This window comes from Macaca mulatta, chromosome 12 (assembly GCF_049350105.2).
Source record: "Macaca mulatta isolate MMU2019108-1 chromosome 12, T2T-MMU8v2.0, whole genome shotgun sequence".
Classification (NCBI taxonomy): domain Eukaryota; kingdom Metazoa; phylum Chordata; class Mammalia; order Primates; family Cercopithecidae; genus Macaca; species Macaca mulatta.
The window spans coordinates 112,267,759-112,283,432 of NC_133417.1; positions in this window are offsets into that span (position 1 = coordinate 112,267,759).

The window sequence follows — 15,674 nt, forward strand, 5'->3', positions numbered from 1 at the left end:
CTCTTTGTTAAGTTTACATCATCCTCTCCTTCATGTGCCTGGGGGGACTTCACATTCCAGGCCTTCTATGCAACAATAGAAAGAATGGCTTTGTTTCTGGTTGAAGTCTCAGTGTGCTGGTTAGAAGGAGGCTGTGACTGGCAAGGTCCCTTCCTGGAACTCCTGAAATCCTCCTGATGAAAGTAGCTAATACCCTCTCTCCTGTGCCTCCAAGTTAGTAGCTTAAAGCAAAGGAAAACATGATTTCACCATATCTAGTATTTACTTGTCTCCAACTAGCCATCTGAAGCTTCTCTCTCTACCCTCCCCATCGTCTACCCACTTCCCTGGCTGTGTGGTTTTATTTTGGATTTCAATTATTTTGTTATTAGTAGTAGTAATTCTCCATAAGAGACAAATAGGGGGAAGGGGAGTATTTGTCTATTATTTATTGCTGTTTAGGCTAAATGTCTGCAGGTTAATTACATAGAAAAGTGTTCCCCCCGGGAATGTAGTAGGTCCCTGATGGTCCAATAAGGTAATAAAACCATGGTGAAACTGAAAGCGTTATTGCATGCTGCTTTATTCTCATCAGCAAAGACTTCCAAATACAAATGTAGTCAATTATTGGGTGATTCAGAACAGGAATTTCTGGAATTTAATTATCAAAGTGGTCTGTGTGGGCACTGCAGTCACTGATGGGCAAATGACTGGGAGCTGTCCAAGGGCCAGTGGCCTGATGTCTTGACTAAGCACATTCACCCAGAAAGGGATGGCTGAACAAAGTTTGCTCTGGCTTTATCAAATAAAGTGTCTACCACTACAACAACCTCTCTTCAGTGTGTGTGTGTGTGTGTGTCTGTGTACCACCTTATTTTCTTTGTTCCTTCAGCCTCCCTCCATTAATTTGCTAAGTCCTCCTAAGGATCTTAAATTCCTCCCAACAATAGGACAGATATCTTCAGTATCTGAGCAACAATGAAATCAATAAAGACTTTGGAGGGGAACAAGAAGAATGGTGTGTGGTAATGGCAATTATTCACTGAAAGCAATCTAACCCATTTTTAATTTAATTTGGAGTGCCATTATTTCAGGATTCCAAATGCTAAGGTCATTTTAATCATGCAGATCTCATGTCTTATTGAGTTGTGGCAGAGAATTACTCTTTTTTGTGACCCTGAGTTAGCAAGGACATGCTGGGCAAACAGCCAAGGTGCCATACGCTCAATAATAATAATAATCTATACTTAAAGTTAGAGTGATGGTTATTAGCCATTGGATATTCTGATAGGAGGAGTGTCACCTCTTCAGACCCTCTAGCTGTTTGACTTAGCACTTTCTTTAGTGAATGAAAAGCATCATCAAATAAATTATCTTTCTTTCATGGGAGGAAAGAAGGCATAACACACAAACTATAGAGAAAAGTTGTAAAGTAACAAATTTCTTATATATAAAAGAGAAGTAGGTATAGGGGAAGCGGTTTGGGGGGAAAAAGGAAAATAATCTGACCTTGGAAAGGAGGGGAAAAAACCTCTTTCCTGGGGGGTTGTCTTAGAGTGCAGGAGGAACCAGAGATTTATTTTGAACCCATTTCCTCTTCACAAAAAGAAAAAGAACTTGGAGATCTACTTCTTGTAAAAGAGCAAACAGATATTAAGTCCCCGGTCATTTTAGTCAGTAAGTAAGGTTTGTATTCTCTTTTCTGATAGCTGTTGTTTGTTGAATTCAAATTGTATACAGGAAAGTTCACAAGTCTTTTGCATACATTAACATTATTTAATTATCACTGCAAAACCTGCAATATATATTTTCCTCATTTTATAGATGAGAAAAGTGAAGCTTTAAGAGGAAATACGTAATTTGTCCACAACTAGCAAGAGACAGAGCTGGAATTTTTCATTTAGAATTCCAAGCCTCCCACTTTTTATTCTGCGTCACCAGGCTTTTTTCAACTTACAGAGGTATTTTGTTGTTGCTGCTGTTTGTTTTAATGAAGAATTCAAATACTGCCTTCCAAAATATTTTTTCTTGAGTTAAATAGGTTTTAAAGCTCTCAAAAAAGTACTGAAATATCTGATCATGTATTCTCTCCTTTTCAGAGTGCTCTAAATAAGTTTGATTTTAAAGGCACAATTAGTTAAAACAGGCTTAAAAAGTTGGCGTGCACTTGATTTGGAAGCTAAGATTGGAACCCATGGTCTTAGCAATTAGCTATCATGAGAAAGTAGATACTGAACCAGAGGACACTTGATGTGTCCTATCCTGGGCCAGCTTGTGCTAGAAGATTCTATGAATGGGCTGAAACCAGTTTGCTCTGTGATGTTGAAAGCCACTTGCCTTCCCTGTGCCTCACTAGATAGTGATATTAGTAGAAATTTTGGTCACTATCTCATTCTGCAAAAAGCCGCCAGGACAGCTTTTTACTAACAAGTTAGCTACAAGATTAGCAAAATACTATTTGGTATAACGATGTAAGGGAATTAGCGTGTTTTTTTTTTCTTAAACACAACTCCAAAACATTAATTCCTCTAATTCACCTTCTAGGGAATAAAGTCACAAGCTAGTCAATAATTCAAATTCCCCAGTAAAATGAGAAAGTATTATTGACCCTGAAGAGCACAAAGGTTAATTTATTTGCAAAACTCACCTCCTGCCACCTGCTGTGGGTGGAACAAAAATATGTCAAGACTCATGAGAAAGCAATCACCTCCTTCTCCCTGCACCTCAACGTTTCTGTTTGTTTTGTGTGTGAGTTGGTAGGGGACCTAGGTCTCAGGAAGACATGTTGGAGAGATGTTTGAGTATGCTTGCTACATATCTAAAAATTTGTATGTTCTAACTTTGTCCATGAAGCCATAGGGATCAAGAGGAATATTGGCAAATGTGAATGATAGCCAAGCACATTTCGCTGGCCAGGCAGATTTTTTGCAAGCCCCTTTATTTATTTATTTTTTAATGATTTGCAAGCCGGTAAATTGAATTACTCCGTGTTGTTTATAAAATAGGTTAGTAGGGAAGCCCAGAAGGTCAACTTGTTCACCACTACAACTACTATCTTTTCTCTCTACCTGATACTGTTCTTCAGGGAAATCACTCCTATTTTTATTTTTTTATTTTTTATTTTATTTTATTTATTTTTGAGACAGAGTCTCACTCTGTCAGCCAGGCTGGAGTGCAGTGGCACAATCTCGGCACACTGCACCCTCCGCCTCCTGGGTTCAAGCGATTCTTCTGCCTCAGTCTCCTGAGTAGCTGGGATTACAAGCATGTGCCACCACACCCAGCTAATTTTTGTATTTTTAGTAGAGATGGGGTTTCACCATGTTGGCCAGGCTGGTCTCGAACTCCTGACCTCAGGTAATCCGCCCACCTCGGCCTCCCAAAGTGCTGGGATTACAGGCGCAAGCCACCGCACCCGGCCATCACTCCTATTTTTAATCTAATCTACAAAAACTATGGCATTTCCTCAAATTAGTCCCAATAATTCAAATAAGAGAACACTAATTTTAAGTCATGACTTGTCGACATTTAACTTTTAAACTTAGTCATGGGCTCATTAAGAGGCTTTTTTATTTAAAATAAACTTGCTTTGACCAGGTGCAGTGGCTCACGCCTGTAATCCCAGTACTTTGGGAGGCCAAGGCTAGTGGATCACTTGAGGTCAGGAGTTCGAGACCAGCCTGGCCAATATGATGAAACCCTTTCTATTAAAAATACAAAGATTAGCTGTGTGTCATGGCACGCACCTGTAATCCCAGCTACTCAGGAGGTTGAGGCAAAAGAATTCCTTGAACCTGGGAGGTAGAGGTTGCAGTGAGTTGAGATCGCACCACTGCCCTCCAGCCTAGGCAACAGAATGAGAATCCATCTCAAAAATAAATAAAAATAAAACAAGTAAAATAAAATATTCCTGCTTTAAAATGCATTTGGGAATGATGTATAGTGGATAATTGTTCTTTTTTTATTATGATACAGAATCCATCCTCCCTTCTTTCAGTAACAGAAACCCAACTCCCTTTAGGGGACATGTATCTCCCACAAGGTGTGTAGTCTGAATAGGACTATAAATGAAGGCTCCTCCCCATCCCCTTGATAAGTGATGGAAGTTTAACCACCCAACAGGCTCTCCTTGCCCCCTGACTACACAGAGACAATTTATCAAGACAGGGGAATTTCAATAGAGAATTGCAACTCATACAGAGCTGGCTGTATGGGAGACCAGAGTTTTATTATTGCTCAAATCAATCTCCCCCAGAACTCAGGGATTGGGGTTTTAAGGATAATTTAGTGCATAAGGGGTTGGAAAATGGGGAGTCCTGACTGATAGGGTCAGAGATGAAATCATAGGGAGTGGAAGCTGTCTTTTGTGCTGAGTCATTTCCTGGGTGGGGGTCACAAGACCAGATGAGCTAGTTTATTGTTCTGCCTGGTGCCTGCTGAACCATCGGGTACAGGATCTGCAAAATATCTCAAGCACTGATCTTAGATTTTACAATAGTGATGTTATCCCCAGGAGCAATTTGGGGAGGGTCAGAATTTTGCAGCCTCCAGCTGCATGACTTCTAAACCGTATCTTGTAATCTTGTAGCTAACTAGTTAGTCCTGTAAAGGCAGTCTAGTCCCAAGGCAGGAAGGGGGTTTGTTTCGGGAAAGGGCTGTTATTGTCTTTGTTTCAAAGTTAAACTATAAACTAATTTCCTCCCAAAGTTAGTTCAGCCTATGCCCAGAAATGAACAAGGACAACTTGGAGGTTAGAAGCAAGGTGGAGTCAGTTATGTCAGATATCTTTCACTCATAATTTTCTCAGTTATCATTTTTGCAAAGGCAGTTTTATAAACCTCACTATGTCCAAGGAGTCTCCGTCCTATATATCTTGAGAGTGGCACTTGCCCATCCTAGCAGCAGAGCCTGGTGAGATAGGTAAATCTTGAAATTGAGAATTCTTTTTTTTTTTTTTTAAGACAAAGTTTTTCTCTTGTTGCCCAGGCTGGAGTGCAATGGCGCGATTTCAGCTCACCACAAACCCCGCCTTCTGGGTTCAAGCGATTCTCCTGCCTCAGCCTCCCAAGTAGCTGGGATTACAGGCATGCACCACCACACCTGGCTAATTTTTTGTATTTTTAGTAGAGACAGGTTTCTCCCTGTTGGTCATTCTGGTCTCGAACTCCCTATCTCAGGTGATCCACCGGCCTCAGCCTCCCAAAGTGCTGGGATTACAGGCGTGAGCCACCAGGCCCGGACAAAACTGGGAATTCTAAAACAACTTGCTTCCTTTATTTTCCTTAGTCAGTCCTGTTCCTCAGTTTTCCCTTTAATTCTGTGAGTCCTCCTAAATCATACTTCTCTCCATCCTTTGTAAATTCCCATTTCATGTAAGTTAACCATAATCCATTCCTTTTGCTTGCAACCAGGTATGCTGCTACACTCTTTCTGAAAATACTACAATTAGCTGGAAGCAATGATGTGAAAATCAAAGTCTAACTAGACCAGGGATGTGGATGACTTGTCTTAAACATCAGGCTTTGATCTTATTTCTCCTTTGTATTGTTTTAAAAGCATCTGTGGGAGAAAAAGAAATATTATAATGAAATCTCTCAATTAACTACCAAGTCTCTTGAAGAAGAAGTAAAAACTTAAGCTTCTCTAGTATTCACCTTTTTGGATTCTGTACCCTGAAGAGAAAGTCTTGGTATCCAAGCCAATTCTGATATAAAAAATAAACAATATAAATCAGTTAACTAAAAAATAAGACTGGGTCAGATTTCCATCTGACTTTTTTTTTTTTTTTGAGGCTGAGTCGCACTCACTCTGTTCCGCCCAGGCTGGAGTGCAGTGGCGCAATCTCGGCTCACTGCACCCTCCGCCTCCTGGGTTCAATCGATTCTCCTGTAGTCCCTGAGTAGCTGGGACTACAGGCCCCGCCACCATGCCCAGCTAATTTTTGTATTTTTAGTAGAGACGGGGTTACACCATGTTGGCCAGGCTAGTCTTGAACTCCTGACCTCAGGTGATCCACCCACCTTAGCCTCCCAAAATGCTGGGATCACAGGTGTGAGCCACTGCGCCCGGCCTCCATCTGACATTTTTTATCAGCGTCCCTTCAAAAGGCAACATTGGGAAATCATGAGTGTAATAAATTTTGAATTCTGTTTCAAATCATGCCAATTCCTTAGCTTTGCAGATTCCAAAATCTGCTTTCAAATTAGGTATTTCATTAGCTTTAATGTATTTTCTAACCCGATGCAGACTCTAAGTTGCATTTTGTAATTTGGGTTCATTCATAATTTACTCTTCAGAAAATTATTATATGAGTATAACAGCTGGAGACAAGCATCCTCCCTCTTCTGTTTTGAGCATTGAAGTAATAACAGCAAGTTAGCACAAGTTTCTTTGGCTGCTCACATAATGAGCTACTTAAGTAACATTATGGCTGAAACCACATGAAGGGAAAGACAAGAAAGAGAACCAATATTTATGGAACACATACTCTTCGCCAAGCATTAAGTAGGAATTTATTATTACCATTTTTAAGAGAGGAAAACTGAGGTTTGAAGATGCTAAATAATCTTTGTTGTTTAATATACATTTATTGGAGATTTACCATGTGTCAGGAACTGTGCTAGGCCCTGGAGATACAAAGGTGACTGCTGTAGTAGTAAATGGCAGATCTGTGAACCAAACCTAGGTCCATCTGTCCCTGAAGCCTAGGCCATAACTGATATATCTCCCATGGTACATCCCCTAGGTCAAGATCTCCTCTCCTGATATGAAAGTGAGACCAAGAGCCAGAATAGAGCCTGTTTCTCCAATGTTTTGGCATCAAGACAATAGATTCTTAAAATTTTTATAATTAGAACCACTTCTAAGCACAGTGAAGAAATTTCATAATTCTCAATCTTATGATTTCTGTTTTCCCAAGGTTCCTTTAAACTTGAGAACAAGTATTATTACTCTCAATTTACACACGGGGAAGAAAAAAGCTTAATGAGATTAAAATTTAATAAGGGTCCTGGAATTAAAATAAGAAATGGTCATCTGGGCTTGACAGTCTGGGCAAGATAGTGAGTTAACACAGATGATTGGCTACCCCCATTCTACTACAATTTAACCTTGGAGATACTACAGGAGAGGTCAGAAGGTGGAAGGAATACAGAGCCTTAATAACTTACTGATAACTGCAAGTAGCCCTTGGGGAGACCAAAAGTAGTAAGAAGAACAGCCTTGGAAGGAAGGTCAGAAACCAAAGAAAAGGGAAGAACTCAAGGATGACTTTCTTTCTTCCACATTGTCTTGGGGGCATATTTCTGTCCATCTACTGCCTCAAGGCAGGCCAGTGCCAGTCTGAGGTGGCCTTACCTTAGGGCAATAATGGAGCTCAGTAGATTATTGGAGCTGGGAAACAAAACATCCAAAGTTAGAGACATGTTATAGTTCAAAATATCAGGGACCCAATGGGTAGATTAAATAGCAAGTGAATGAACATAGCTAAAGTAAAAAATAGTAAGCTAGAAAATTAGATACAAAGGGTCCCCTAACAGGAACTCAAAAGGGTAAGAGTTGGAAGAAAAAAGGTAAAAATTAAGTAATATAGAAGGTAGAAATAGAAGTAACAGACTCCATCAATTATGAGTCACAAAAGGAGAGAAATCAGTTTCCAGATGAAGAGAAGTAAGTATTTTTAAATGTAATGGTGATGAATTTTCCATAATTAAATAAAAAGTATATATCCTTTGTACCCTTTGTTCTGTGCTACTGCCGTATGTGTTCCACGAAAAACAGTCAACTCAGAAAGAAAAAGACATGTGATTCAAGAAACAGGGATTCCATCACGGGAGAGAGGCCAAGGGAATTATTTAGTTAATAGAGGGAGGAGATCCTAGAATGATTGTCAAGTGGCAGACCTAGGGAGCAACCAGTCCGTGTTAGAGGAAAAGGTCAGAGGCTCTGAGAGAAATGCTTTCAAGACAATAAATTCTTAGAATATTTGATATTTAAATGTATTGTGAAGAGACATGCTGGTGACAGAAATTTTAGGGATGAATTGGTATTCAGTGCCTACAAAACTAAGCAAGTAGAAAAGCAAAAACAATTATGAATGCCAATAAAAACAAAAAATTATACAAGAGAGAAAATATATGCTGATAATATATTAAATGCTTACTTTTGAATAATCTCTATTATATATACATTGAGCTCAAAAATAGAAAAATGGAAAGCTGATTGCATGCATTTCTTAGGGCTGCTCTAACAAAGAACCACACACTAGGTGGCTTAAGGAGAGAAATCTATTGTCTCACAGTTCTGGAGGCTACAAGTCCAAAAACAAGGTGTTGGCAGGATTGGTTCCTTCTGAAGACTGTAAGGAAGGATCTGTTCCAGGTTTCTCTCTCTGCTTGTAGATGACCATCTTTTGTTCACATGGTGTTGTCTCTGTCTTCAAGTCTAAATTTCCCCTTTTTATGAGAACACCAGTCATACTGGATTAGGGTCCTCACTTTATCTCAATTACCTCTGTAAAGATCCTACCTCCAAATAAGGTAACATTCTGAGGTATTGAGGGTTAAGAAGGTAACATGAATTTTGGAGAAACGTAATTCAACCCATAACAGTGCCCAATTCATATCATGAGGCCAGTATATTCTTAATATCAAAATTGAATAATAATTTAATTGAGAAGAGATGTCATCAAGATGGCTGACTAGAAGCAGTCTGCACTCACCTCCTCCACGAAGAACAATTAGAACAACAAACATACAATCACATGTTCAATAGTGTCTGGGGGAGAACACTGAAATTCAGCAAAAAAGTGACGAAGACCCTCTGAGGCCCAGAGACTCAGGATGGCAGCACAGAGAGGAAAGCAAAGCACCAGCTCAGATTGACTCAGAGTCAAGAGAAACTCACACTGTGAGGGAAAAAGTAAGTGGAAGATCCCCAGCCATCCACATTTCTACCACAGTTACCTGCAATCCAAGCTAAAGGAGAGAACTACAGCCCTTGCAGGCCTTGAGACTTGTATGGAAAGCTGTCTTGGGTTCCCACAATTGCATTATTCCAAAGAGGGATTTTATAATAGGTTCTCCTCAAAATGGCAGCACATTGCCATTTTAAGAGTGAAGCCAACATAAGAGTGTATCATGTCCTAGGGCCCAATAGGTCCAGTATCTCCACAACCTGGGACCCCACCAACATCCCACTACATTCATCCAAAGGGCTGCTGTGTCACAACGCCAGCTCAATCCAGCAGTGCAGCCGTGACTCTGGCACTTCCCACATAGCATACTACATACAATACTACAGTGAGGACGCTGCCTTTAGGACAGAGAAAGCCAATGCATGTGCTCCCCAGAACTTAAGAGCTGCTTACCTGGGGCCTCACACCCACCACTGCCTGTGACTCTGCCCCCTGTGCCCCCTCCAGGGATCCAAGGACTAGCAAGAACAGGGCCTGCTGCCACTGCTGGCAGTCCTGCCTCCTCCAAAGCAGACCTGTCATGGGTCTTCATGTGCCCCCTAGAGGCCTGAGGACTGGCCTCTCTGGGACCTACTGCTGCTGCTAACAATCTTAGCCCCTTCAGCAGCAGAACTACTGAGCATCCACATGTGTCCTCCAGGGGCCTGAGGAGTGGCCCTCTCCAGTGGCAGAGCTGCTGTGCACCTGAGTGTGGCCCCCTGAGGCCAGAGGACCAACCCACTTGGCATCCCCTTCTCCAGCAAAGCCATGCCACAGCCTCTACCACAGGCTAGGCCACTGAGGTACTCACAGACATGCTGACATTGATTAAAACCAAAGAAATCATGTGGAGACTACACTACTGTGTCATTCACAACCAAAGGCAAAGTACACTATCCAACCAACACTACAGGATACACCCAGAGGAAAAAGTCTTTTTATATGAAAGCTACTCCATAAAATTGGAAGAAGTGGCTGTTCCACAAGATGTGCAGATATCAATGTAGAGATATAAGAAATACGAAAAAGCAAGGAAACATGACACCTTCAAAGTAAAACAATATTTCTCCAGTAACAGTCCCCAAAGACAAGAAAATCTTCAAATGTCTGAAAAGAAATTTGCAATAATAATATTAAGAAAACTCAGTGAAATGTGAGAGAACACAGAAAGGAAATTCAGTGAAATCGGAAAAACAATTCATCATCTGAATTAGAAATTCAACAAAAAGATAGGAGATAGATATCATAAAATAGAACCAAATAGAAATCTTAGAACTGAAGAATTTAATGAGTGAAATAAAAAATAAAATGAAAAGCTTTAATAATAGACAAGATCAAGCAGAAGAATGAATTTCTGAACTTGAAAACAGGTCTTTTGAAATACCTGGTCAGACAAAAAAAGAAAAAAAGAAGAAAAAAGAATAAGGAAAGTAAGAAAGTCTACAGGACACATAGAACATCACTGAGTTTCAAAAGGAGAGAAAGATGGGAAATAGCATGGAAAACCAGTCCAATGAACTAATAGCTGAAAACTTTCCAAGTCTTGGGATATGGACATCTAGGTACAAAAAGCTCAAAAATCCCCAAATAAATTCACTCAAAAAAGTCCTCTCAGAGGCACTTTATAATCGAACTGTCAAAAGGTCAAAGATAAAGAGATATTTCTACAAACAGCAAGAGAAAAAGCATCAAGTTACATAGAAGGGAAACTTCATCATACTAATAGCAGATTTCCCTGATAGTCCAGGAGAGAATGAGTTTTATATATTCAAAGTGCTGAACGAAAAACACAGCTAGTCAAGAATTCTATGCCCGGAAAACCTATCCTTCGGAGATGAAGGACAAATAAAGTCTTTCCCAGACAAGCAAAAAGTGAAGAAATTAATCACCACTAGACTGGCCCTAGAAGAAATGCTTGAGGAAGTCCTACATCTGGACATGAAAGGATGATACCTACCATCATGAAAACATGTGAACGTATAAATTCCACAGGTAGAAGAGATATACAGATGGGAAATATCAAGGAATCAAATGTTATTACTAAAGAAAACTACCAAACGGAAAAGATAAACAGAGGAAGAAAGGGACAAAGGATACAAAACAACTAGAAAACAAATAATAAATTGACAAGAATTAAGTCCCCACTTATCAATAACAACTTGAATGTAAATGATTTAAATTCCCAAATTAAAAGATACAGACCGGCTGACTGGATTTTTTTAAGAAAGACCCAACTATTTGCTGCCTACAAGGGATTCACTTCACCTGTAAAGAACACACACAAACTGAAAGCAAAGGGACGGAAAACATAGTACACACAAATGAAGTGGGCAAAAGTAGCCATACTTTTATCAGATAAAATAGACTTGAAATTATAAGAGCCCCAAAGAGACCAAGAAAGTCATTACATAATGATAAAGGAATCAACTCAGCAAGAGGATATAACAAGTAAAAATATATATGCACCCAACACCAGCACACACAGATATATAAAACAATTAGAGTGAAAGGGAGAGATAGACCTTAAAAAAATAATATGTTGGAATTTCAACTCTCAGCATTTCACTGTAAGCATTGGACAGATCATCTACACAGAAAATCAACAAAGAAACTTTGAACTTAAATGGCAATATAGACAAAGTGGACCTGCCAGACTTTTACAGAACATTTTATACAACAGTTTCAGAATGCACATTCTTCTCACTAGTACATGAAACACTAAGATAGACCATATGTTAGGCCATAAAATCAGTCTCAACAAATTTTTAGAAATTGAAATCATATCATGCATCTTTTCAGGTCACAATGGAATAAAACCAGAAGTGAATAACAGAAGGAACTTTGGAAACTGTACCACCAGATGGAAATTAAACAACCTACCTGAAGAAATTAAAGATACACAAAATTTATTGAAACAAGTGAAAATAGAAATACAACACACCAAAACCTATGAAATATAGCAAAAGCAGTACTGAGAGGGAAGTTTATAAAAATAAATGTTTACATCAAAAAAGTAAGACAATTTCAAATTAACAACCTAATGATGCACCTCAAGGAATTAAAAAAGCAAGAGCAAATAGAACCCAAAATTAGTATGAGGAAAGAAATAGTAGAGATCAGAAAAGAACTAAATGAAATAGAAATGAAAAAGCAATACAAAAGATCAATGAAATGACAATTTTTAAAGATAAAATCAACAAACCATTAGCTAGACTAAGACCAAAAAAAAGAAATCCTAGATAAATAAAATCAGAAGCAAAAAAGGAGACATTAAAACTGATACCACAGAAATAAAAAGGATAATTACAGCTTTTATGATCAGTTATACACCAACAAATTGGAAAACCTAGAAGAAATTGATAAATTACTAGACATATAAAACCTATCAAGATTGAACCTGGAAGAAATAGAAAACCTGAACAGAGGAACAATAGATAACAAGATTGAATCAGTAATAAAAAGCCTCTCAACACACATACAAAAAAGGCAGGACCAGTTGGCTTCATTGTTGAATTCTACCAAACTTACCAAAACAACAACAACAACAACAACAACAAAATAAAAATAAAAATAAACTAACATAAATTCTTCTCAAATTATTCCAAAAAATCAAAGAGAAGCAAATTCTTTGAAACTCATCTTACAAGGCTAGTACTACCCTGATATCAAAACAAGACAAGGACACAACAACAACAAAAAAACTACAGGCCAATATCCCAGATGAACATAGATGCAAAAATTCTTAACAGAATACTACCAAACCAAATCCTACAGTACATCAAAAATATGCACCATGATCAAGTGGTGTTTATCCCAGGAATGCAAGAATTGTTCAACATATGTACATCATCAAAAAACACGATATATCAAATTAATATTAACAGAACGAAGGACAAAAGCCATATGATTACCTCAATAGATGCAGAAAAAGCATTTGATAAAATTCAATATCACTTCGTGATAAAAACTCTCAATAAATGAGTTATAAAAGTAGTGTGCCTCAACACAATAAAAGCAATATATGACAAACCCACAGCTAACATCATACTGAATGGAGAAAAGCTGAAAACTTTTCTTTTAGGAACCGGAACAAGGGCCAGGTATGGTGGCTCAAGCCTGTAATCCTAACACTTTGGGAGGTCATGGTGGGAGGATCACTTGAGCTCAGGAGTTTGAGACCAGCCTGAGCAACACAATGAGACTTCATCTCTACAAAAAATTAAAAAATTATCCAGGCATGGTGGCACATACCTGTAGTCTCAGCTGCTCAGGTGGATGAGATGGGAGGATTGCTCAAGCCCAGGAGGTCAAGGCTGCAGTGAACCATGCTCATGCCACTGCACTCCAGCCTAGGTGACAGAGCAAGACCCTGTCTAAAAAAAAAAAAAAAAAAAAAAACAACTTACAACAAGACAAGGATGCCCACTTTCACCACTCTTATTCAACACGGTATCAGAAGTCCTAGCGTGAGCAATCAGGCAAGAGAAAATAATATCCAATTTGGAAAAGAGGGAGTCAAATTATCCTTTTCTGCAGATAAAATGATATAGTGAAACCTAAAGTCTCCACTAAAAACCCCTTAGAACTGATATATGAATTCAATAAAATTTCAGAATACAGAATCAACATACAAAAATCACTAGCATTTCTAAGCACCAATAACAAGCTAGCTAAGAAAAAAAATCAAGAAAATGATTCCATTTACAATAGCTACCAAAAAACCCATATAGGAATACATTTAGCCAAGGAGGTGAAAGAGTTCTACAATGAAAAAAACTACAAAACACTGATGAAAGAAATGGAAAGGGACACACAAAAAAATTGAAAATAAAAAAACCTAACGTTCATGATTGAAAGAATTAATACTGGGGCAGGCGTGGTGGCTCATGCCTGTAATCCCAGCACTTTCAAAAGCCGAGGCAGCTGCCGGATCACCTGAGGTTGGGAGTTCACGACCAGCCTGACCAACATGGAGAAACCCCATCTCTACTAAAAATGCAAAATTAGCCAGGTGTGATGGCACATGCCTGTAATCCCAGCTACTCAGGAGGCTGAGGCAGGAGAATTGCTTGAACCCAGGAAGCAGAGGTTGCGGTGACCCAAGATTGCACTGTTACACTCCAGTCTGGGCAACAAGACTGAAACTCCATCTCAAAAAAAAAAAAAAAGAATTAATATTGTTAAAATGACCATACTACCAAAAGCAATTGACAGATTAAATGCAATCCCTATCAAAATACCAATGGCATACTTTACCAAAATGGAAAAAACAATCCCAAAATGTGTACAAAAGATTCCAAGTAGATAATTCTAAACAAAAAGAACAAACTTGGAGGTATCATACCACCTGACTTCAAAATATATTACAAATCTACTGTAATTAAAACAGGATGGTACTGGTATAAAAATAGATACATGGACAAATGGAACAGAATAGAAAACAAAGAAACAAATTCATTTATTTACAGACAACTGATTTTCAACCAAGGTTCCCAGAATATATATTGGGAAAATGTCAGCCTCTTCAATAAATGGTGCTGGAAAAACTGGATATTCATATGGAGAAGAATGAAACTAGGCTCATATATCTCACCATATACAAAAATCAACTCAAACTAGACTTAAAAGATTTACGTGTAAGATCTCAAACTAGAAAACTACTAGGAAAAAATACAGGGAAAATGCTTTAGGACATTGGTCTGGGAAAATATTTTATACCCCAAAAGCACACAGGCAGCAAAAGCAAAAATAGGGGAGTCTATCAAATATATAAAAAAGTATTATATCAAACTAAAAAACTTTGCCCAGCAAAGGAAACAACCAATGCAGTTAAGAGACAATCTGTAGAATGGAAGAAAATATTTGCAAACTATACATACAAGTGATTAATATCTAGAATACACAAGGAAATCAAACAACTCAACAGGAACAAAATGACTACAACAACAGAACAATGAATAATCTAATTTTAAAGTGGGCAAAGGATCTGAATAGACATTTCTTAAAAAAAAGACCTACAGGCCGGGCGCAGTGGCTCATGCCTGTAATACCAGCACTTTGGGAGGCCAAGGTGGGTGGACCACGAGGTCAAGAGATAGAGAGCATCCTGGCCAACATGGTGAAATTATGTCTCTACTAAAAACACAGAAATTAGCTGGGTGTGGTGGCACACACCTGTTGTCCCAGCTACTTGGGAGGCTGAGGCAAGAGCATCACTTAAACCCAGAAGGCAGAGGTTGCAGTGAGCCAAGATCGTACCACTGCACTCCAGTCTGGCAACAGAGCGAGACTCTGTCTCAAAAAATAAAAAGACATACAAATGGCCAAGTATATGAAAAACTACTCAACATCACTAATCATTAGAGAAATGCAGATTAAAACCACAATGAGATATCATCTCATCCCAGTTAGAATGGCTATTATCAAAAAGACAAAAAATAAAATAAAATAAAAAACAAATGCTGGCAAGGACACAGAGAAAAATGATCTCTTATGCACTATTGGTGGGAATGTAAATTATTAGTCATTATGGAAAACAGTATGGAGGTTTCTTTAAAAACTAAAAATAGAACCATCACATGATCCAGCAATCCCACTACTGAGTATTTGTTCAAAGGAAAGAAAATAAGTATATTGAAAAGGTATCTGCATTCTCACATTTATTGCAACACTAGTCATGATAGCCAAGATATGGAATCAACCTAAATGTCCATTAACTGATGAATGGATAAAGAAAATGTGG